Source organism: Equus caballus, chromosome 20, assembly GCF_041296265.1.
Source record: "Equus caballus isolate H_3958 breed thoroughbred chromosome 20, TB-T2T, whole genome shotgun sequence".
NCBI classification, from domain to species: domain Eukaryota; kingdom Metazoa; phylum Chordata; class Mammalia; order Perissodactyla; family Equidae; genus Equus; species Equus caballus.
Window position 1 is genome coordinate 33,771,567 of NC_091703.1, and position 24,396 is coordinate 33,795,962.

Sequence of the window (24,396 nt, forward strand, 5' to 3'; positions counted from 1 at the left end):
TGGTTAAGCATTGAAACAGTGCCTCAATTCAGAGTCAACAGCAAAGTCTTAGAGTATTAATTTATCTTTTTGTCTCCAATGGTTAAAGGAAATCTCTTCAAATCACTAGCTGACTGCTATGCTAACAGAACAGAGACTTAAGAGATTACACATAGCAAAAAGTAGTCTTTATAAAAATAGTTTAGAAAACTCAGTAAACGTGAAAAACTGTGATCCACAATATATAGCAACAAGAAACCTGGAAATAGGTGAATAATTTGATTTCCAGAGTTATCACATTCAAGTACCCAGTTCTCAACAAAAAATTATGAGGTATATAAAGACATAAGAAAGTATAACACGTTTATAGGAAAACACAAATAAACGTGAAACTATCCCTGAGGAAGCCCAGATGGTGGACTTCTACACAAAGCCTTTAAATCACTTGTCTTAACTACACTCAAAGTGCTAGAGGAAACCGTAGCTGAAGAAGCAAAGGAAACCAGGAGAACAATGTCTTACCAAAAAGAGAATCAATAAAGAGGTAGAAATTATAATAAGATCAAATAGAAACTCCAGTGCCAAAAAATACAGTAACTGAAATAAAAAAATTCACTAGAGAGGTTGAAGAGCAGATTTAAGCAGGTAGTAGCAGGAATCAGCAAACCTGAAGATAGATCAACTGAAATTATCTAGTCTGAGGAGCAGAAAGAAAAAAGAATGAAATAAATGAAGAAAGCTTATGAGGCCTGGGAACACCATTAGCATGCCAACATACACGTAATCAGAGTCCCAGAGGAGAGGAGAGAAAGGGACAGAAAAAGTATTTGAAGAAATGAGAAATAACTGCCTAAATTCTAGAATGACACGAAGCTACACATTCCAGAAGTTTGATGAACTCCAAGTAGGATAAACTCAGAGATCCACACTAAGCCACATGATACTTAAACTGTTGAAAGACGAAGACAACAGGAGAATCTTGAAAGCAGAAGGAAAGAAACACTTTATCATGTACAAAGGATTCCTATTAAGATTAATAGGCAATTTCTCATCAGAAATTATTGAAACAAGGCAGTGGGGTGACCTATTTAAAACGCTGAAAGAAAAAATGTCACCATGGGCCCATTTGGAGCCAGTTCAAACAGACCCCCTCCCTCATCAATAAAGTGATTAAGGATTGTCTTTCACCAGGTCATGCACAAAAGAAGAAATCATGACCTGAAGTGACCTCAAAACCAAAGACCCTCCTTCCCACGGAACCCAAGGACAGGGGCATGACCCGAACTTGAAGTTAGACTCTTATCAGAAGCAAGGGGTCGGTCATTCAGGAAGAGCCAGTGTTAAAATGCCTTCCCCACCTCATGCAAAAACGTTTAGAACCCCATCATAAATGTTTAGAACCTCATCATAAATGTTTAGAACCCTGTCATAAATGTTTAAAACCTTACTGTAAATGCCAGAAACCCACCAATCAAAACCTGTCCCACCAGTATTTCTGTGTGCCAGCCTGTTTTCCCTAACGTCTTAAATTTTGTCCCAAATCCTGAACAGGGGAGACAGATCTGAGGGCACATGCCCCCTGTCTCCCTGCAGATCACTCTCACAGAATAAAAGCTGATTTCTCCCCCAAAGGCTGATGCCATAATTAATCGGCTTGTTTATGCACATCGGGCAGAGAACCCCAATTTTGTATGGTAACAATTGGTGACTCTAGCTGGAGTAGGTCCTGTGACCACCTGCCCAAGGCTCTGACACCCCTGGCAGCGTGTGGGCTCTTTTCCTTGACCCTAAGCAGTGCCCTAGACAATTTTGTCCAGAGGCTCGACTGATCAGATTCCCATTTACTGCTGCGGTACTCCAGCCCTAAGGCATTTTTTTTTCCTTTGGGAGAAGAAAACAGCTCCAGGATCACACGTCTTTTGGGTGAGTGACCTCATCAAAACACACCTGTGCCTAAAATTGTCTAATATCTTCTAAGGATCATGGGTTAGAGGCCCCATTGGTGTGATTTGTTTTCTGGGTTAAAATCGTGAGGCTAGGATTATGAGTTTAAGCGAGACAACATAAAAGGGTTATAGCCTCTAGGGCACTCAAAAGGATCAGGTTAGAGTACTGAGCTCTGGGGTAGGGTCCCACAGTACCCTGGGTTACCATCCCAAAGTACTGGATCTCTGTGTCTATTCATGTTTGTCTATGTTTAACTCTGTTATTTGTTAAAATTGGCTACTTGGGGACTGAATTTCTCAGTGACCGCAACAAACTGCTTTTAAGATTAATCTTGTGAGGGTCTTCTGACTCTGAAGAAAAGAGGCACTCTTCCCTCTGGTCCTTCAGGATGTTCCCAGGTGACTAGGAACTTTATAGAGGTGTTGGGAGTGTCTGCCCATGATGTGCAACAGCCTCAGAGGTACCCCACCTGAAGAACATATCCTATTGGGCCCTCATTGTTTGTGGTGAGGCAATCAGTCATGGCAGCTCACCCAGGGCTTAAATCACCTGAATTTTGTGGGTGCTAGAACACGTAAGGGAAAGAGACAACCCCTTTGTTATTCTTGGGGAAGCTGTTCCCACAAACGCACTATCAGATGTTAAACACCTCTCCTTAGAAGGACCTCGTTTATTGCAGCCACATTGATAAATCCCCCTTAAAATGAGAAATAAAAATAGCATACCAGGTATACAATAGTATACCAATGTAGCCCACTGGGATACATTCTTAAAAATTGGACAATGTTCAGTTATAAGTCCATGAAGAAAGAGAAAATGATTTTCTTTTGTAATACAAGCTGGCCCCAATACTCACTGGGGTCATATGAGGTATGGTCCCAGTACGGATCTCTGAACTGTAATACCATCTTGCAATTAGACCTATTCTGTAAAAGAGAAAAGAAACAGGACGAGATCCCTTATGTGCAGACTTTTATGTCTTTATATCAGAATAAGAATTTGAGCAAAGGATATAAGATCATGATTCAGAGGGAGGATCCACAGAAAAAAAACCTGTTCTCCCAGAAGCAAAGTCAGATGATGACCTTGTCTTTCTGCATTTGCTCTCTCCTACAGCTCCTCCACCGTGTATCAGAGATGCAGTTGGAGATGACCAGGAAGAGCATAATGGCTCCCCCGAAGCCACTGGCTTGGCTTTATACCCCGCTTTACCCCATAGTCAGACAGGAATGGTCTCCCCTCCTCATACTCTTTGGGGTACTCAATTCAGCCCAGGGAACGCTCCACCCCAGGCAGGTCAATTCCCTCTAAGACAAGTCCCTCTAGGTCTTGATGATCAAGGCCAACCTAGAGGGTTTTTGTATGTGCATGTTCCCTTTTCAACTTTGGACTTATACAACTGGAAGAACATGTGTACTTATTGAGATGATCCCCAAAAGATGGAAAGTTTATTTACATCCATCTTTGCTACATATGACCACAACTGAACTGACATTCAGGCCCTTATGAACATCCTCCTCACCCCAGAGGAGCGTAAGATGGTACTGGACAAAGCTCATCAAGAGGCTGAGAGATTCCACAAGTAACAACCTAACAACCCAATCAGTGCTCCAGCGATAGAGACCATACCCAGAGTTGACCAAGCTGGGATCCCAATGACCCCAGAGGCCGGGCAAGTTTAAACCATCATAAAACCTGTTTGATAACTGGAATGCAGAAGGGGGTCCCAAAACTGAAAAGCTTAAATAAGGTCCAGGAGGAACAACAAGGACCAAAAATCCTTCAGTCTTCCTAGAGAGAGTCTTTGAAGCCTACAGAAAGTGTCCTGACATCAACTGAGAGCATCCGGATAACATGAGGCTGGTCAATATGAACTTTATCAGATAGAGTACCCCTGATATAAGGAAGAAACTGCAAAAATTGGAAGGGGGATTAGGGATGCCCATCTCACAACTTGTTGAGATTGCATTTAAGGTGTTTAACAGCTGTGACCAGGAACAAGAGAAACAAAAACAGTGGGAGATGCAGAAGCAAGCCACTCTACTTGCTGCAGCCCTCAGTCACAATCTTCCAAGGCCAATGAGAGAAGACAGCCAGCCATAGGTAAGACCCCTGGCGTCCCCACCTTCCAACCACAAGAGATACTCAGGCCTGGGGCCAAGACAATGTGCCATTTGTAGGCAGGACGGACACTGGAAATGAGAACATCCCAACTTTCCTCAGCAGGAAGGGAAAGAGGCTTGCCTCAAAGCCTCCCACCAGATGCCACAGCTCGCAGACAGGTATGACCAGGAATGATGGGGTCCAGGGGCTCCTTTAAACTGTATTAGCTCCATCAACATTTCCCACAAGGAATCCTGGGTAACAACAGCAGTGAAAAAAAAATTTATAGACTTTCTAATTGACACTGGAGCTACTTAATCTGTACTAAACACCAGGCAGGGCCCCTTCTCCCCCAAGACCACATCCATTACTGGTGTCTCTGGGGAAGTTTCTCATAGCCTTTACTACAAACTGCTCAAGTGTCACATAGGGAAAACATATCTAAAGCACAGCTCTCTGTATATGTCTGAGTACCCTATCCCACTTCTGGTAGGAGATCTACTAACAAAATTAAATGCCCATTGACTTTTTCACCAGAAAAAGTAGACATTAAAGTCCTCCCAGATCGAGCCTGTGCATTCCAAGCAGCGCTTGGAATACCCCTGCATACCCCTAAGTCCTGGAACTGGAAGAAGAGCCTCAATCAGAAGTCCCTGAAGAAATTCTGCAAAAGGTAAGAGCAGATGTTTGGGCTGACAGGAGGCCAGGACGAACCAAGACAGTTGATCCAATAGCAGTTAAACTCTGCCCAGACACCAAGACTCCAAATTTGAAACGATGTCTTTTAAAGAGACAAGCGAAAGAGGGTATCAAACCTCTGATAGCCACCTTTCTTAAATGTCAATTAATCTGACCTTGTCAATCTCCGTATAATACTCCCATCCTGCCAGTACAAAAACCTGGGACTGGAGACTATGCTTTTGTAAAAGATTTGAGAGCCGTTAAACAAATTGTAGAGGCTATACATGCAGTGGTACCAAATCTTTATGCTTTCCTTACAACTTTATCTGGAGACTTCTGCAAGTTTATAGTTCTGGACTGAAGGGATGCCTTTTACTGCATACCCCTAAGTCCTGAGACCCAGGAACTGTTTGCCTTTGAATAAGGCCATCCAGAGACTAATGTAAAACAACAGTATTGCTGGATGGTACTTCCTCAAGAATTTAAAAATGCTCCCACCATCTTCAGAGAAGCCTTAGCCAAAGACTCACAGGATCTCCAGTTATGTGAGGGGGTCTTACTCCAATATGGATGACATACTGATTGCTGGTAAAACTAAGGAAGCTTCAGACCAAATACAATCCTTACTTTAAATTTTCTGTAAGAAAGAGGATATAAAGTCTCTAAGAGAAAAGCACAAGTTTCTCAACTGACTGTAAAGTACCTGAGTTATCAAAAGGGCAAGAAACTTACTGACAGACGGAAGGGAAACATTAGCTAGGGTGGCTGTGCCCACCACCGGAAGACGGTTGCAAGGATTCCTAGACATGGCAGGATTCTGCCATATCTGGGACCCCTAACTTGACCTGCTCTAGGCCTCCCAGACATTAGAAAGCCATTTGACCTGTTTGTTCATGAGAGGCAAGGAGTTAGCCTTGGGTTACTAACCCAGAATTTGGGTAACATGAGAAGGCCTATTGCCTACTTCTCTAAACAGTTGGGTATAGTCATTAAAGGATGGCTGGTCTGCCTGAGGGCGGCGGCAGCCACCTGTGACTTGTTACAGGAGGCAGAAAAGTTTACTTTTGGGTCAGCTTACAACTGTGCACACTCCTTAATGTTGACAAATAAAAATGGCAAGTAACAGAATATATTGGAGTATATGAGGAAGCCATTTGGTGTAAACCTAATTCGGCCTGACCTTGTCTTTCCAAAAGGGCCTGACGGTGGTGTTGAGCATGCATTGTATATCTGCTTTAGACATTCCCTATGGCAAGAACAAAGGCCCTTGAGATAAAGGTGAAAATTCCCTCCCCCTCCCAAGTTGGCATTTCCTTAAGGATTAAGCATCTTTTCTTAGGCTAGGAACTGATTGCTGTGCTCACCTGTGACCACCCAGCTCGAGACAATAGACTTGCCTCCTGCTATGCCCTCCGAGATAGCAGACCCACTACCTGCTGTGTCCATCAAGCGCTGTGCTGACAGGGCAATCTTGTGACTATTGTGGGAGGGACATTTCAATCATATGTGACACATCCTGTTTGGGGGTATATAACCACTCTGTACACCTCACTTCTTTGGTGCCCTTTCTTCCTTCGGGAAGAAAGACCCTGGACCATGGTCCTTAGATTTTAGCTCAGAATAAACTCACCCAAATTTTCATTTATAGATTGGTTATGGATTATTTTCATAGACAATGTGTACGTCCTCTTTTGGAACAAAAGGGAGGATACTGGTTCACCTCCAGGAGGCTAGGCAAATATCAGGCCATACTGCTGGACAACCCAAATGTAAAATTAAAGGCGGTGTCCACCCTAAATCCAGCCACTTTGCTTCCCACTGCAGAAATTTATTCTATCAGACCTGACCTGACTGACCAGCCTTTGGAGAATCCATGTGTGGAAATGTTTACTGACAGGAGCTTCATGGACTGTGGCCTTCAAAAGGCCATGGATGCAATAGTAACTCATCAAGAAGTCCTAGAAGCAGAAGCACTCCCTTTAGGTACATCTGCTTGGAAGGCAGAACTCATAGCCTTACCGAGAGCCCTGCATCTTGGAGATAAGAGAATGGTAGCCATTTATACTGATTCCAAGTATGCCTTCTCTGTCATGGATGCACGTGGGGCTATACGGAAAGAGAGAGGTCTACTAACTTCAGGTAGGAAAGAGATTAAACACGCAGAAGAGATACTGGTCTTATTAGATTCTGTTATGATGCCAGAAGAAGTGGCCATAGTACATTACCCAGGCCATGAAAAGACTGATAGTTACCTAGCTAAAGGAAATAATTTGGCTGGTTGGGCTGCAAAACAGGCAGCCAGAACCAAAAATCCAAATCCTAAGGCCCTAGCACTCATCCTGAGTATGGATCTCTCCCTGGTTAAGCCTCAGTAATCAGAAATGGATTTAAACAGAGCAGATGAATGGGGATTTCATGCAGACCCTCAAGGCTCAGATGGTAATCAGTACCAAATAACTGAAGAAGTCTGGATTTATAATGAATAGGGACTAGTGCTTATATCCGAGCACTTAATGGAAAAAATCATTACTCACCTGCGTCAGGAAACCCATTATGAGAGAGATGCAACCTATCATTGGCTACAAGTTTATTGTTGGTCCACAAATGCAAGGGACTATCCAGAAGGTAGTACAAAATTGCTTGATTTGTGCCAGAAACAATCCCCAAACCAGGCCACCACCAATAATCAAAAGGGTGCAAACCTGAGGGACAGAACCAGGAGATGATTGGCAAATAGACTTTACTGTTATGCCAAAGGCCATGGGAAATTACAGATATTTGCTGGGTTTTGTGGACATCTTCACAGGATGGGTTAAAGCCTTTCTGTGTAGAACAGAAAAGGCTTCCGAGGTAAAGGCCTTATTAAAAGAAATTATCCCTTGTTTTTGACTGCCTCTTTCAGTTCAAAGTGACAATGGAGGAGCTTTCATAGCCAAGGTAACACAAGAGTTGTCTGGAGCCCTCAGAATACAATGGAAGTGACATGCTTCATGGAGACTCCAGTCTACAAGGAAGACTGAAAAGATGAATCATACCTTAAAGAAAACAAAATACGTCAGGAAACCAACTTAACATGGGACAAGGCCTTGCCAGTTGCCCTACTTAGGGTACAAGTACCTCCTAGAAGTAGGCTTCAATTAAGCTGTTATGAAATGTTATATGGGAGACCCTTCCTTAAGACTAAACATTATTGCGATTATGAAAATGGTCATGTTGTAAGAGAATTGGATTCTATAAAATGTGTACAGTCCTTAGGTGCTACTTCATCTGCTATACATAAATATGCTTCTAGCCAATTAATATTTCCTACTGACATTCCGCTGCATTGCACAAGTAGGGCATTGGGTCCTCTTCAAGACTTCAGTAAGTCAATACTCTTATTGAGTATTGTGCAGGACCAACTGCAACCTAAGTGGAATGGACCCTATGAAATCCTTCTGCTTACACATTCTTCAATAAGATTAAAGGGAGTCAAGCCTTGGATACACCACTCATGAGTAAAAATAGCACCCATTTCCAGCCAGGACCTCCCTCACCCCCTTTATAATTCTCAAATTCACAGACATCAGGAAACAGAAGGACCGAATCATCCAAACATTGGGTGGGCATGGAGGTTGAGGGCCTGCAGTTCTACCAGAGAGTATTCCTGTGAACCCCTAACTGATCTTAAATTACTTTTCAGAAAAAGCAACAAAAACTGAGGAAACTCTTGGGTCTCCACTAGGCTGAGTGAGTTTCAACTCCCTTTCTGACACTTGACTGATTGACCAATACAAGTATCTCCAAACCAGGATGAGAAGAAGATGGCATCTGTTGTAGACCACTGTCCCAAGACTCTGGACCAGGCCTCTGTTCTTAACCTTATATGTCTTAATTTAAATCCTTGTAAGGTTTAAACTCTATTTAATAGCTACAACTATTAATTTCTGGATTGCCTTACATTTTTACCTTCCCCAATATCTTACTCACCGATTCTATAAGATAGATTAGAACCTGATTACAAAACCCTTTTGATTAATCACAAAAATGCCATTTGAGATTTGCCTGATACTGTGTTTATTCCTCCAATCCACATCTGAATGGGCCTCTAATGGCAACGTCTTTTTTCACAATGGGTACATTCCTTTGCCACACACAAAAATCAGTCCAGTTGTTGAATATGTGGCCAACTTCCCCTTCCTAGTACATCTGGGTTTCCTTGGTGGGTTTCTCCCTTACAAGATATGGATTGGAAAGCTTTAAAGCAATTTATTCTGATGGAAAAATCTAGTATTCACAGTACATTCCATATTACTAATTATGATCCTGAAATATGGCCAGTAGCCCATACTGTTAATGATACAGGGCACACTACTCTTTCCCTCTTACTCAAACCAGACAGTTATCCCAACAACTTGTAAAGAAACAAAAGAAGATAGATAATACTGTGAGAACTATAGGAGGTTTTACACAAATGTAGGATGGATATGTTTGGCTTACTCCTAGTTATGGATCTTTAAATGTGCCAGCACCCTCATGTTGGGAACAAAGAAATCGTTCGAAACAAAATTTTCCAAATTGCACTTGAAATATGGGATGGATATCCCTTGAGTCATGTCAAAATACTGTTATACTTAAAGAAAAAGACTGGTTTGGAACAGACTGTTCTCAATGGCTAGCCATTTACCAGGTGCCTCCTAATGGAACTCGGTGGTTATGTGGAACAAACCTCTGCCTTGGTTACCACCTGGATGGCTAGGACACTGCACCCTGCGTTTCCCTTAGATGCAGGGAAGGATTCATCCTGGGCTAACATCCATTGCCAATCTTCCTCTCCTTAAGACCAGATGGGCTCATTCAGTGTTCCTCTGGTATGACCCCCTAGCAGCTATATTTTTTCATCCCTTGGGGCTAGAAGATATCATAACACATGTAGAAACTCTGATTAAATTTAGCCAACAAGATCTTAAAGATAGTCAAGCAGGAATAGCCTTGTTAAATACTGAAGTGTCTTCAATGAGGAAGGCTGTCCTTTAAAACAGAATAAACAGAATGGCCTTAGATGGTACCAGCCTCCCAAGGTGGTACATGTGCAATTATTCAAACTGAATGCTCTGTCTGTACACCTGATGAATCTTCCAATGTGTCGTTCCTGTTAAAGCACATGAGAAAGCAGGTGAATGCCTTGAGCGATCCTGCACCCAGTCTTGATTTATTTGGTTGGCTTCCCTCGGGTATTGGTTCCTTTTTGCTATCCAGATTACAATTCCTATTTCTATTACTTCTTGGAATTCTCGTATTAGTCAGAGTATTCAAACTGATTACTGTTTTCTTTACTCAGTGTTGTAAGACTAGTATGGAGGCTAAAGTAATGATGGCTCAACAACTTGAGATGGTCAATCAATTCTATGACTCTGGATGAATTTCTCTCTCTGATAAAGACTATTTCTGATAAAGCTTAAATTATTTTAAAACTAGTCTTTTCTATAGTTGTAAACAACATAATCATAAACAGTCGTAAAAAAGAACATGTACAATGTTTGCACAGCAATCTAAAGTTAATCGAAAAACATAGGAAAACCTCCCTCTGTTAATACGTAAATATCTATGCTTGTCCACTATTTCCCCCCAAGGTGGATAATTAGGCAAATCAATGGGATAAAGGCCTAGCACCAAGGGACTTGAGGGACCCAGGGCAAGTAACTACCACCCTGGCGCCGAGGGACGATATTTTGGTCATCAATGCTTTCTATGGAAGGATTATCAAATGAAAAAGGGGAAAATGATAAATAAATAGAAAGCAATAGGATAAATAGAAAGCAAAAGGATAATAGGTGGCAAATTCTGGTCCCCTTCAAAATAATACCAATTTAGCTTCAATAATATTAAAAACTCTGCTCCTATACAGATCCATCTTCTTCCTGTTATGTTGTTATTGTCATAAATTACATCTTTATACATTGTTTGGCCATTAGTGTAGATTATAATCATTGTTTTATGCAGTTGTCTTTTCTATGATATAGAAGATATGAGGGAGCCATTTGGTTTAAAGTTAATTTGGCCTAACCTTATTTTTATAAAAAGCCCTGACTAGCCTGCTAGGCATGCATTGTACATCTGCTTTAAACATTTACAATGCCCGCAAAACCAAGATAGGGATGTTGCCTTCCCTCTTACCCCAGCAATTCTTTATAAATAAGGATTTCTTCCCAATGAGGCATGGCTGTACTTAATAGGTTCTTTGATGAAGGTCTTGTTAATGCCTTCCGTTTGGGTTTGAGGTTCTTAATTCCCTCGTCAAGTCTCTTCCCAGAGACCCAAGGATGTCAATCCCTCTGGAAACAATGCTCTGGAACTTGTGAGTAGTTACAATTAAAAGCTGATCATTCCTCAAGTCCTTGTTAGGCCTACACCCCTTCCCATCACCTTACACACTATCTCCAGCTAAAGAAAAAAGAAGATGTTGTAGGGGACAGTTATGGCAGGTTATCAGACAAAGCACAGTAAATGAGGATATGGCTGCTATGCAGATTTAAGTCTTTGCTTTCTCCACTGATTACAGTTACTGGAGACTGAGAGTTAGTCTTCTCTTTCTAGTACAGAGAGAAAAAGATGCTCTCACAAATGGAGATTTCTCTTACAAATGCAAATATCTCTTACACAAGAGCAACTTCTACTCAGTTTACAGAGCTTTTCCTGTGGCTATAGTTTTTCAAAAATAACCAGGTCAAGATCATCCTTATGCCGAAGAGACATATTTTGGGGTGGCAAATTCTGGTCCCCTTCAAAATAATACCAATTTAGCTTCAATAATATTAAAAAACTCTGCTCTTATACAGATCCATCTTCTTCCTGTTATGTTGTTATTGTCATAAATTACATCTTTATACATTGTTTGGCCATTAGGGTAGATTATAATTATTGTTTTATGCAGTTGTCTTTTCTATGATATAGAAATAAAAAGAGGAGATACAAACCACAAATACAATAATACCGCCTTTTATATTTACCTATGTAGTTACCTTATTTAGTCATATGGCTCAAGTTATTGTCTAGCAGACTTTCATTTCAGCCTGAAAGATTCCCTTTAGCATTTTTTATATTGCAGCTCAACTGAAAATGAAATCCCTCATCTTTTGAGTATCTGGGAATATCTTAATTTCTTCCTTAATTGTTGAAGGGTAGTTTGCCACACACTTCAAATCAAAAGTCACAAATAGGATGAAAGTGAAAGACCAGAAAGGTATTCCAGGCAAATATTAACCAAAAGAGAGCTGAAGCAGTGGTAATAATATCAGACAAAATAGAATTTAAGTCAAAAGTTGTTACAAGAGACAAGCAAGGTGATTATATATTGATGAAAAGGTCAATCCTCAAGAAGATATAATAATTGTAAATATAGACTCACTTAAAGACCTCTGAAGTATATAAAATAAAGATTGACAGAATTGAAAGGAGAAATAGGTTTATAATAACTGGAGACTACAATACCATACTTTCAATAATGAATAGAACATCTAGATGGAATATCAATAAGGAAATAGAGGACTTGAACAACACTGTAAACCAATTAGACCCAGCAGACATATACAGGACAGTTCACCCCAAAAGATCTAAACAAAATCTAAATAAGATCTAATATCAATAATCAAACTTTCACTTTAGGAAACTAGAAAAAGAGGAGTAAATTAAATCCAAAGTAAGCAGAAAAAAGAAATAATAAAAATTACAGCAGAAATCAGTGAGATTGAGAACAGGAAATCAATAGAGAAAATCAATGAAACCAAAAGCTAGTTCTTTGACAAGATAAATAAAATTGATAAACTCTAGCCAGATTAACTAAGAAAAAAGGAGAGAAGACACAATTGACTAAAATCAGAAATTAAATATGAGCCATCACTACTGATACTGTGGATATTAAAAGATAATAAAGGAATATTATGAACAACTCTATACTCACAGATTTGATAACCTAGACGAAGTGGACCAATTCCTTGAAAGACACAATCTACCAAAACTTATACAAGAAGGAAGAAATAATCTGAATAGGCCTATATCTATTAGAGAGATTGAATCAAAAATTAATAAGAAAAACAGAAAGTACCAATCCTACATGAGTTCACTGGTGAATTCGTTGGTGAAAACACTTAAGGGAGAAATTATACCAATTCTCTACAATCTCTTGAAGAAAATAGAAGCAGAAGGAATACTCCTAACTTATTCTATGGGACATGAATTATCCTAATACCAAAAGCAATATTAATACTAATACAATACTAAAGAATAAAGCAAGAAAGGAAAATTATAGACCAATATATTTCATGATCATAGATGCAAAAATCCTCAGTGAAATATTAGCAACTTGAATCCAATAATATTCAACAAGAACAATACTCTCCCAAAAAGCAGAATTTATTCCAGGTGTGCAAGGCTGGTTAAACACTCAAAAATCAATTAATGTAATCCATCACATCAACAGAGTAAAGAAGAAAAATCATATTGTATAAATAGACACAGAAAAGGCATTGAACAATGGGGCTGGCCCCGTGGCCGAGTGGTTAAGTTCGCGCGTTCTGCTGCAGGCGGCCCAGTGTTTCGTTGGTTCGAATCCTGGGCGCGGACATGGCACCACTCATCAAGCCATGCTGAGGCAGCGTCCCACATACCACAACTAGAAGGACCCACAACGAAGAATATACAACTATGTACCGGGGGGGCTTTGGGGAGAAAAAGGAAAAAATAAAATCTTTAAAAAAAAAAAAAAAAGAAAAGGCATTGAACAAAATCCAACGCTCATTCATGATAGAAACTCCCGGTAAGCTATGATTAGAGGGGAATTTCCTCAGCGTGACAAAGAAGTACAAAAAACAACACAAAACAAAAAACCTACAGCCAACATCACATTTAACTGTGAAAGATTAGATGTTTTTCTGCTAAGATCAGGAACAAGGCAAGGATATCCCTCCGTCTTCACTCCTATTCAAAATCATACTGGAAGTCCTGGCTAATGCAATAATACAAGAAAAGGAAATAAGAGGTGTTCAGACTGGGAAGGAAGAAATAAACCTGCCTTTGTTTGCAGATGACAAGATTATCTATGGAGAAAATCCGAGAGAAGTGCCAACAAAAAAACCCTGCTGTAACTAATAAGTGATTATACCAAGGTTGCCGGATACAAGATTAATATTAAAAAGTAATTGCTTTCTCATATACCAGCAATATACAACTAGAATTTGAAATTAACAGCACAATATCATTTATACTAGTACTAAAAGTTGAAATATGTAGGCATAAATCTGACAATATGCAAAAGATCAATATGAGGAAAACACAAAACTCTGATGATAGAAATCAAAGATCTATATAAATGCAGAGATATTCCATGTACATGGATAGGAAGAACCAATATTGTCAAGATGTCAGTTCTTCCCAACATCCCAGTTATTTCATGGACGTCAAAAAACTCTTTCTGAAGTTTATCTGGAAAGGCAAAAGGCCCAAAAAAGCCAACAAAATATTGAATGAGAGGAACATAGCCAAAAGACTGACACAACTTAACTTCAAAACTTACTGTAAAGCTACAGTAATCAAGACAGTGTGGTATTTGTGAAAGAATAGAAACATAGAAAGATGGAACAGAAAAGAGAATGCAGAAATTGATCCACACAAATGTAATCAATTGATCTTTGACAAAGGAGCAGAGGAAATTCAATGGAGAAAGGTCAGTCTTTTCAGCAAATGGTACTGGAACAGCTGGACATTCATATGCAAAAAAAGAGAAAAAAGAATCTAGACACAGACCTTACACTTTTCACAAAAAATAACTCAACATGGCCATAGACCTAAATGTAAAATGCAAAAACTATAAAACTCCTACAATATAACACAGGAGAAAATCTAGGTGACTGCATTTGTCAGTGTTCTCCAAAAAAATAGAACCAAATGATGCATGGGTGTGTGTATGTTATCTATATATTTATCTCTCCAATGCGACATGTGTATAGATAGATAGATAGGTAGATGATAGATAGATAGATAGATGATAGGTAGATGATAGATAGATAGATAGACAGATAGGTATTGATTGATTGATTTTACGGAATTGGTTCATGCAGTTATGGGAGCTGGCAAGTCTGAAATATTCAGGGCAGGCCGGCAGGCTGAAGATCCAGGACGGTCAGTGTTGCAGTTTTGAGCCAGAAGGCAGTCTCAAGGCAGAATTCTTTCTTCCTCAGAGGACCTCAGTTTTTTCTCTTAAGGCCTTCAACTGATTGGATTAGGCCCACCTCCATCATGGAGAGTAACCTGTATTATTCTGAGTCTCCTGATTGAAATGTTAATCACATATAAAAAATATCCTCAAAGCAACATCTAGATTGGTGATTGATTAAACACCTGGATACTATATCCTATTTAAGTCAACACAAAAAATTAATCATGACTGTTGAACCTTTGTCAACTTGACAACCATACTCAACTCTTGAAACCATACATAGTCTCCAAGTAAACACAAAAACAAGGTCATACTTCCACCTAACATGATACAACTATCCTTCATAAAACCCAAAACTCACTAACTCTTTCCCCAAAAGAAGATGAAGGGGCCAGCCCAGTGGCCTAGTGGTTAAATTTGGTGTGCTCTGCTTCAGTGGCCTGGGTTTGGTTCCTGAGAGTGGACCTACACCACTCATCAGCCATGCTGTGGCAGCAACCCACAAACAACATAGAAGAAGATTGGCCACAGATGTTAGCTCAGGGTGAAACTTCCTCAGCAAGAAAAAAAGAAGATGCAAAATTCTTGGGTGATGTTCTGTGCTTTCCTTGATATCCTTTAACTTAAATACTTAAATATGATGATATAAAGTCAATATATGTTACGTTATATGATAAGGGGATAAGAGAGGGAAGAACATAAAGATATTTTCTTTACACACACACACACAACTATATTCATGACAAAACGAAGAAATAGTCATATCAGTTTTAATCCTCATTTCTGTAACTGGTCACATAATTGTAGCTGGTATTTATAACTACATTCTTCAACTACCTATTCTGTATTCCTTTTGGCCTCAGCAAGACCTCAGCTGGTTGTGATTCTTTATGTGGTGGGGTGACTCAAGCCTTTATTCCTCAAGGATCTGGCCATTGTTAGTTCTTGGTGAATTGGGCTATAGCACTTTTCTGTTGCCTTTAATCACATGGCATGGTAGATGCTGTAAGAGATCTCCTATATTCCAGACCTACTCTTCCTTCTTCTATTGTGGAGGAGTAGTCCAGTTTCTCTTTGGTAGTCAGGATCAATCACTCCAGACAGCATAATAAATCTCTATTTTCCCTGTTGATTCAGAGGCATGAGGAGTCCAACATCGTCGGTTGCAATCTTAACGTCCAGGTCAAAGGAACCATTGTTGTGTCTCCTGGTGGAAGCATTTATACCTTCAGCACTAGTAGAGCTTAAGGTCACAAAGACAGGAAGGAAATGTTTTCCAGTGGGTCCTTAGGTGTACTAGTAAGTGGTGCCTCTCCTATTTTCATCCATAGATTTTTGACATATGAATTCTGGCTATGGGAGAAACAGTACCTATATTGGACGCTGTTTCAGAGCAATCACCTGGAGAACCTTGCCCAAGCCCTGCAAAATGTTGTCACTCAGCTGGCACTATAACTAATTCTTCAAAAGGCCATTCCACCATTCTATCAAGCCAACTCCCTCTGGATGATGGGGAAAATGGTAAGACCAGTGAATTTCCTGATCTTGGACCTATTGCCACCCTTCATTTGTTGTGAAGTGAGTTCCTTGATCAGAACAAATTATGTGCGTAATATCATGACAAAGTATCCTGTAAATCCATGGATGGTAGTTTGGGCAAGAGCACTGCCTACAGAGAATGCAAACCCACTTCCAGAGAAAGTGTGTATTCCAACAATAACAAAACATTGCTGTTTCTATGATGGAAATTATCCAATGTAGTCAACCTGCCACCAGGTAGCTAGCTGAACACCCTGGGAATCAATGCCATATCAGAGACTTGGTGTTGATTTCCGCAGATTGAGGACTCAACAGTGGCTGTTGCCAGGCCAGCGGTGGTCAGTAAAAGTCCATGTTGCTGACCCCATGCATAACCTCCATCCCTGCCACCATGACCACTTTGTTCATGATCTCATTGGGCAATGACAGGAGTGACAAGGATGTGATAAGGATGACAAGAGTGGAAAGAGGCTGACTGGATCCATAGAATGGGTCATCTTATCCACTTGATTATTAAAATCCTCCTCTACTGAGGTCACTCTTTGGTGAACATTCACAAGGACACAAATATCTCTGTTTTCTGCTCGTTCAGTGAGCTCTATCCACTTACCTCTTCCTCACACCTCCTTGTCACCAATTTGCTAATCTGAGTTCCTGACAATCCAGCCAAATCACTGGCCACAGCCCATGAATCAGTATACAATTGCACATTGGGGTGACACTGCCACCTAAGTGGGCTGAAGGGCTGAGCATCAAACCAACAAGCATTATTATTGAGCCTTAAGTTCTAACGGAACGTGCCTTGCTAAGTTTTGGACTTGCTTCAAACGCATCACCCCTTCTTTCTTTCTTGTTGCTCCTTTTTGGAATGGGAATGTCTATCCTATGCATGTCCACCAATCTATTTTGGAAGCACATAAATCGTCTGGTTTCACAGGTTCACAGCTAGAGAGGAATTTTGCCTCAGGATGAATTGTACTTCACATCTCACCCATATCTGATTTAGAAGATATTTAGATGAGACTTTGGACTTTAGACTTAGTTGATGCTGGAGTGAGTTTTGACTTTTGGGGCTATTGGGATGGAATAAATGTATTTTGTATGTGATAACATGAGTTTTAAGGAGTCAGGGGCACGGTGCTATGACTGAACATTTGGAGATGGGGCATTTGGGAGGTAATTAGGGTTAGATGAGGTCATGAAGGTGGGGCCCTGGTCTAGTGGGATTAGTGGAACATCTAGACTGATGTTTGACTAAACAACTGTGTACCATAGCCTAGCCAAGTTGACACATACTTGTTTAATGAGATATGATTATTAATTAATTGACAGAACTAAAAAATATATAAATAAATTATCATAGGGAGATTTTAATATACCTCTTTCATTATCTTATAGGAAAAAACTAAGAACACAGATGACTTGAAGAATACAAATAAAATTTTTGAACTAATGGACATACAACATAATATACCTTCTACTCAACAAATGTAGAATACACCTTCATTATAAGTGTTTATGAAAAATTTACTACATTGAGCATATATGGGGCTATAATGCTAGTATCAGGAAATATTAAAGAAATGATTCTTTATTTTTATGAAAATAAAATTGGAAATTGAATAGTCTCTGACCACAATCCACTTTCAATATTGGAAAATTTTCTTTAAAAAGCTTTTCTAAATAACCTATGAATCAAGGGAAAATTAAAAAGGTAAGAAGAGAACAGTTTGTAATAATTGATGACAATATTGATACCCACCAGCCAAAGACCACCAGGAACATACCTGATGTCCAAAGAAAGCTGGTTTTATTGGTACTTGATGCAGGAAGGGAGACCCCACCCCATGCGGAAGCACGTAGCACCTCAGCAGGAAGATGGTAGAATGGCTGGTTATAACATTTAGGTTGTAAGAGGAGATTCTAGGGAGGGTTCAAAGAAGTGGAGGAGGGGGTTTGGTGTGCTTGGAAAGTGGAAGTAATTCTCTAATCGGGAATCTTATCAATTTATCTAAGAGGTGGGAGTATGAGAGCAGAGCTGAAGCTGAACTTGGTAAAGAAGCAGCGGCCATTCCTGTTAGCCCCCAGTTGGGGATATTTGGTCATTTTGTGGTTTGCAATGTTCTCATTTATGTCAGTGTTTATTTATCTCGTTTTTGTTTCACTTCATTGAGGTCCAGACATCGCCTGATGTTGTTCTGTGAAATTACGTTAAGAGGCAACACCAGAGCCCAGCAACATGTGGCAGAACAGCCCTCAGCTGACAGCTGTCAGGGCTCATTTTTCTTTATCAATGAAAATAATCCATATAAAAACTTTGTTGTATTGGGATACTCATTTCTTAGAGGGAAATTTATATCCCTAACAGCAGAATTAAGAGAATAAACAGGTTGAAAATTAATGATCTAATAACCTATCTCAAGACATTAGTAAGAAAAGAAGAAAATAAACTCAAAGAAAGTAGAAAAAAAGGAAGGGGGAAAATTTTGATGAAATGGAAAATAAACCTACAATGCAATCTCAAAACTATAACTTGTTAATTGTAAATATCAATAGTACTGGTAAAATATTATCCAGAAAAAAGTGATGAGACACAAACAACCACTGTCAGAAATGGGAAAAAAACAAACTACAGCTTTTGCAGGCAGTTAAAATATAACAGAAAAATATTATGAATGACTTTATGCCAATAAATTTGAAAAGTTCGACATAAAGGAAAATAGTTCAGGAAAACACACTTACTAAAACTGTCGCAAGAAGTTACAGAAAATCTCAATGATCCTATAACTATTTTAAAAACTATATCTTTAAAAAAACCATCCACAAATCAAAAAACCAGGCCCAGATGGTTCCCTGGTGAGTACTATGAACTAAAAATGGGGGAGTTTGGAGGCCAGCCCTGTGGCCTAGTGGTTAGGTTTGGCACCTTCCACTGTGGTAGCCTGGGTTCGGTTCCCGAGCTGGACCTACACCACTCATTGGCAGCCATGCTGACATGGTGACCCACATACAAAATAGAGGAAGAGTGGCACAGATGTTAGCTCAGGGTGACTTTCTCAACGGAAAAAAAAAAAGAAAAATGGGGGAGTTTGTCTCCTGGTTAAAAACTTATGTGTGATTTCTCAGGCCTGACCATAGGCAATTACAGAGGCTTTACCTGGCAGGCCTCTCAGGAGAAAGCTGCCCACCCAACACCAGACTTGGTGCACAGCCAAATACACGACAGACTCTAAGGGGAGTTGCAGTCAAGGACTCAAACCTCCCTTACCAGCCACGCTCTTAGGAGTATCTGTATTACTCACCCGGGCATTTCCACTCCGAAGCCTCTTTATTTGGGGCTTTCCTCAGGCACCTCTGCTGAGACCTCTTTGTCAGGGCAAGGAGGGGAAGTCTTGAGACACTTTTCTCAACTCTGACTCAGTTCTCAGCACTTTTTCACCCAAGGTCCTCCTTCCTCTTCCCCAGCCTTCCTCCCCCGAAAAACTGCAAGGGCCTTTTATTCCCATCTCCCTCAGCAGTGAGACCACTCCTTCGTCTATGCTAACCTACGTCACCCTCTACAGAGTGCACCTTTTGTGGTGGAAAATGGAATCGGGCAGTGGGCCTCTTCTCTGCGTTAGCCTCCGGCTTGTACCATCACAGGAAGTGACAAAGCCTTAACCGTTGCTTTCAGTTTTGGCTTGCTGCTTTAATCAGCTACTCACAGCCTGCAGTTCAGCTCTTTCCAGCTGAGCTGAGCTCCTGACAAAAGCAAAGCCAATCCACCACAAAGTCTAACAGAAAATAGAGAGAGAGACACCACCGTCCAAAGCTGGTTTAAGTATGTTAATTTCAGGTGAAGAAGACTTAAAATAGTACCATTCAAGCCACAAAAGGACTTTTTATTGAGATATCATTAACATATCGCATTACATTAGTTTCAGGTGTACAATATAATGATTCCCTGTCTGTAGATATTGTGAAATGATCACAACAATAAGTCTAGTTAACATCCACACATAGTTACAAAATCTTTTTTCTTGTGATGAGAACTTTTAAGATCTACACTCTTAGCAACTTTCAAATATGCAATACAGTCACTATGCTGTACATTACAACCCCAGGACTGACTTATTTTCTAGCTGGAAGTTTGTGTCTTTAACTACCTTCACCCATTTTGCCCAGCCCCACAGCCCACTTCTGTCAACCACCAATCTGTTCTCTGTATCTGTGAGTTTGGTTTTGTTTTTTGGGTTTTTTTGTTTGTTTGTTTTTTTTCAGATTCCACATATAAGTCAGATCATGCAGTATTTGTCTTTCTCTGTCTGATTTATTTCACTTAGCATAATGCCCTAAAGGTATATCTGTATTGTCACAAATGGCAAGATTTCCTTCTTTTTATGGGTGAATAATATTCCATCATGTATATATCACATTCTCTTTATCCATTCATCCATTGATGGACAGCAAAAAAACAAACAATCTGATTTAAAAATTTGCTTCTATGTCTTGGCTATTGTAAACAATACTGCAAGAAAAATGGGGATGGATGTATCTTTTCTATTTAGTCTCTTCATTTCTTTGGGATAAATATCCGGAAGTAGAATTGCCAGATCATATGGTAGTTCTATTTTTGATTTTTTGAGGTACCTCTATACTGTTTTCCACAGTGGATGCACCAATTTATATTCCCACCAACAGTATCTCAGTGTTCCCTTTTCTCTACATCCTCACCAACATTTGTTATTTTTATGTTTTTGTGTGTGTGTGTGAAGAAGATTGTCCCTGAGCTAGCCTCTGTTGCCCATCTTCCCCTTTTTGCTTGAGGAAGATTGTCACTGAGCTAACATCTGTGCCAATCTTCCTCTGTTTTATGTGGGATGCCACCACAGTGTGGCTTGATGGGTGGTGCTAGAGCTGCACCCAGGATCCCAACCTATGAACCCTGGGCTGCTGGAGCAGAGTGTGTGAACTTAACTACTCCGCCACTGGGTGGGCTCCTATTTCTTATCTTTTTAATAGTAGCCATTCTAACATGTGTGAATGGCGAGATCTCATTGTGGTTTTGGTTTGCATCTCCCTGATGATTAGGGATGCTGAGAAACTTTGATGTACCTGTTGGCCATCTGTATGTGTTCTTTGGAAAATTATCTATTCAGATCATCTGCCCATTTTTAAATCAGATTGTTTGTTTTTTTGCTGTTGAGTTGTATGCCTTCTTTATATATCTTGACTATAACCCTTTATCAGATATGGTTTGCAAATATTTTTTCCCATTTAGTAGATTCCCTTTTCATTTTGTTGATGGCTTCCTTTGCTGTATGGAAGCTTTTTGGTTTGATGTAGTCCCACTTGTTTGTTTCTGCTTTTGTTGCCTAAAAGGACATTTTATATTTATAAAATATAAATAAATTTATAAAATATACAGTTCAATTTTTTTCCATTCCTTCACTTGCAGTTTGTGAATGTCTTTAGGTCTGAAGTGTGTCTCTTGTATGCAGCATATATATGGGTCTTGTTTTTTTATCCAATCAGCCACTCTATGCCTTTTGATTGGAATATTTAGTCCATTGACATTTAAAGTAGCTATTGATAAGAATGTACTTACTGCCATTTTGTTAAGTTTTTTTCTTGGTGTTTTAGTAGTTCTTCTCTGTTCCTTTCTTGTTCTCTTGCTCTCTTCCCTTGTGGCTTTCTTTAGTATTATGAAGTTCATATACAATAACCTATGTAAATAGCAATCTATATTAATTTGATGGTCTCTTTAGTTTGACCCCTTGCTAAAAGCTCTACTCTTTTACTCCCCTGCTCCCACATTTTATGTTTTTGATAACATATCTAACTTCTTTTTTGTGCATGTGTATCCATTACCCTCTTATCATGGAAATAGATAATTTTAGTACTTTTATCTTTTAACCTTCATGTTAGCTTCATAGCTGGTTGATCTGCTCCCTTTATTGTATATTTGCCTTTACCAGTGATTTTATTGCTTTTTTTTCTTAAAGATTGGCACCTGAGCTAACATCTGTTGCCAATCTTTTTTTCTTCTTCTCCCCAAAGCCCCCCAGTACATAGTTGTATAGTCTAGTTATAGGTCCTTCTGGTTGTGGCATGTGGGACACCACCTCAGCACGGCTTGATGAGCACTGCCATGTCTGTGCCCAGAATCTGAACCGGTGAAACCCTGGGCCACTGAAGCAGAGTGCACGAACTTAACCACTTGGCCACAGCCCAGCCCTACTTTTTTTTTTTTTTTTATAATTTTCTTATTCCTGTTTGCTGTCTTCTGTTTTCCACTTAAATAAGTCCCTTTAGCATTTCTTGTAAAGCTGGTTTCTTGGTGAAAAACTCCTTAAGTTTTTGCCTATCTTGGAAACTCTTTATCTCTCCTTCCATTCTGAATGATAACCTTGCTGGGTAGAGTATTCCTGGCTGTAGGTTTTTTCCTTTCAGCACTTTAACTATATCGTGCCACTCCATTCTAGCCTGTAAGGTTTCTGCTGAGAAGTCAGCTGATAGCCTTATAGGGTTTCCTTTGTATGTAATTTGTTACCTTTCCCTTACAGCTTTTAGAATTCTCAATTTATCTTCAATTGTTGATATTTGGTGCTCTCTATGCTTCCTGTACTTGAATGTCTGTTTCCTTCCTTAGGTTAGGAAAGTTTTCAGCTATTATTTCTTCAAATAGATTCTATTCCCTGTTATCTCTCTCTTCTCCTTCTGGGATACATATAATATGAATATTAATGCATTTAATGTTGTCCCTTAGACAGTTCTCATTCTTTTTAATTCTTTTTTCTTTTATCTATTCAGCTTGGGTGATTTCCTCTAGTCTTTCATCCAGCTCACTGATCTTTTCCTCTGTATCATCAACTCTGCTATTGAGTCTCTCTAGTGAATTTTTCATTTCCAGTATTTTATTTTTCATTTCTGATTGGTTCTTTTTTATATTTTCCAATTCTTTGTTGAAGTTCTCGCTGAGTTCATCCATTCTTCTCCCAAGATCATTGAGCATCCCTATGACTTTTTGTTTGAACTCTTTCTCAGGTAGATTATTTATTTCTGTTTCATTTAGGTCTTTATCTGAGGTTTTGTCGTGCTCCCTTCCTTGGAATGTATTCTTTTGTCTCCTCATTTTGCCTCTTTCTCTGTGATTATATCTATGTATTAGGTAGGTCAGCTACATCTCCTGATCTTGGAGACATGGCCTATGTAAAGCGATGCCTTATGAGGCCCAGCAGTGTGCCTCCCACTCATCACCAGTTCCTAATGTTCCAGGGGTGTCCCCTGTGTGGGCTACATGTGTCCTTCTGTTGTGGCAGGGTTGCTTTTGCCGCAGGTGCTCAGGGAGGCTAGACTGTCCCCCCGTGCAGCTGGTTGTAATTCTCAGCTGCATGTGGCTGCTATGGACCCTTTAATTACTTTATCAGGCATGGGGATCCCCAGCACAGCTGGCTGTAAAGTCTAATAACATATTCCTGTTGCAGTTTTTCTGTTGAGTGAGTAGGCCCCCACTGTGGCTGGTTGCTAGGCTCAGGGGCTTATAATTGCTGTAGGCCTCCAGCTTGCAAGGCTCTTGTCAGCTCTTTCAGGGTTGCAGCTGAGTGGGGCCAGCCCCAGGCACAGGAGTACCCAATTGTTTCAGACTTTGGAGGGTGGGGCCAATCCCCTATGTGGTTGTTTGAGAAGCACAAGTCTTCTGCAGCTGATATACCCCATTGCCCACAAGGCCACACACACCATAAACACAGTCCTGAGCCATGTGCATGCCTCAACCCCCTGAAGCAGACCCAGTTGCCCCACAGCAGAGGCCCCCACACTCTGCCAGTGCCCCACACACTCCTCCTCCTTCTTATGCACACCCTGCCCACAGAGGTAGACCCACTCACCTGGCTACAGAGGATCCAGGCACCCAGCCAATGCAGGCCCACAAGTTGCCTGAGGGCTTGCTGCTGGGTGGTGTCAGTCCCTAGGGT

At 40.1% G+C, this 24,396-nt stretch overlaps 1 long non-coding RNA gene across 1 annotated transcript in view; it reads right to left on the reverse strand.

Moving 5' to 3' along the window:
- LOC106782293 (uncharacterized) overlaps positions 1 to 20,088 on the reverse strand; it is a 35,007-nt gene extending 14,919 nt beyond the window's left edge. The window contains exon 1 of the long non-coding RNA XR_001379259.3: positions 19,744 to 20,088. This is a non-coding gene — a long non-coding RNA (uncharacterized lncRNA). The remainder of the gene's footprint in view (positions 1 to 19,743) is intronic.
- Positions 20,089 to 24,396: the final 4,308 nt, after the last annotated feature.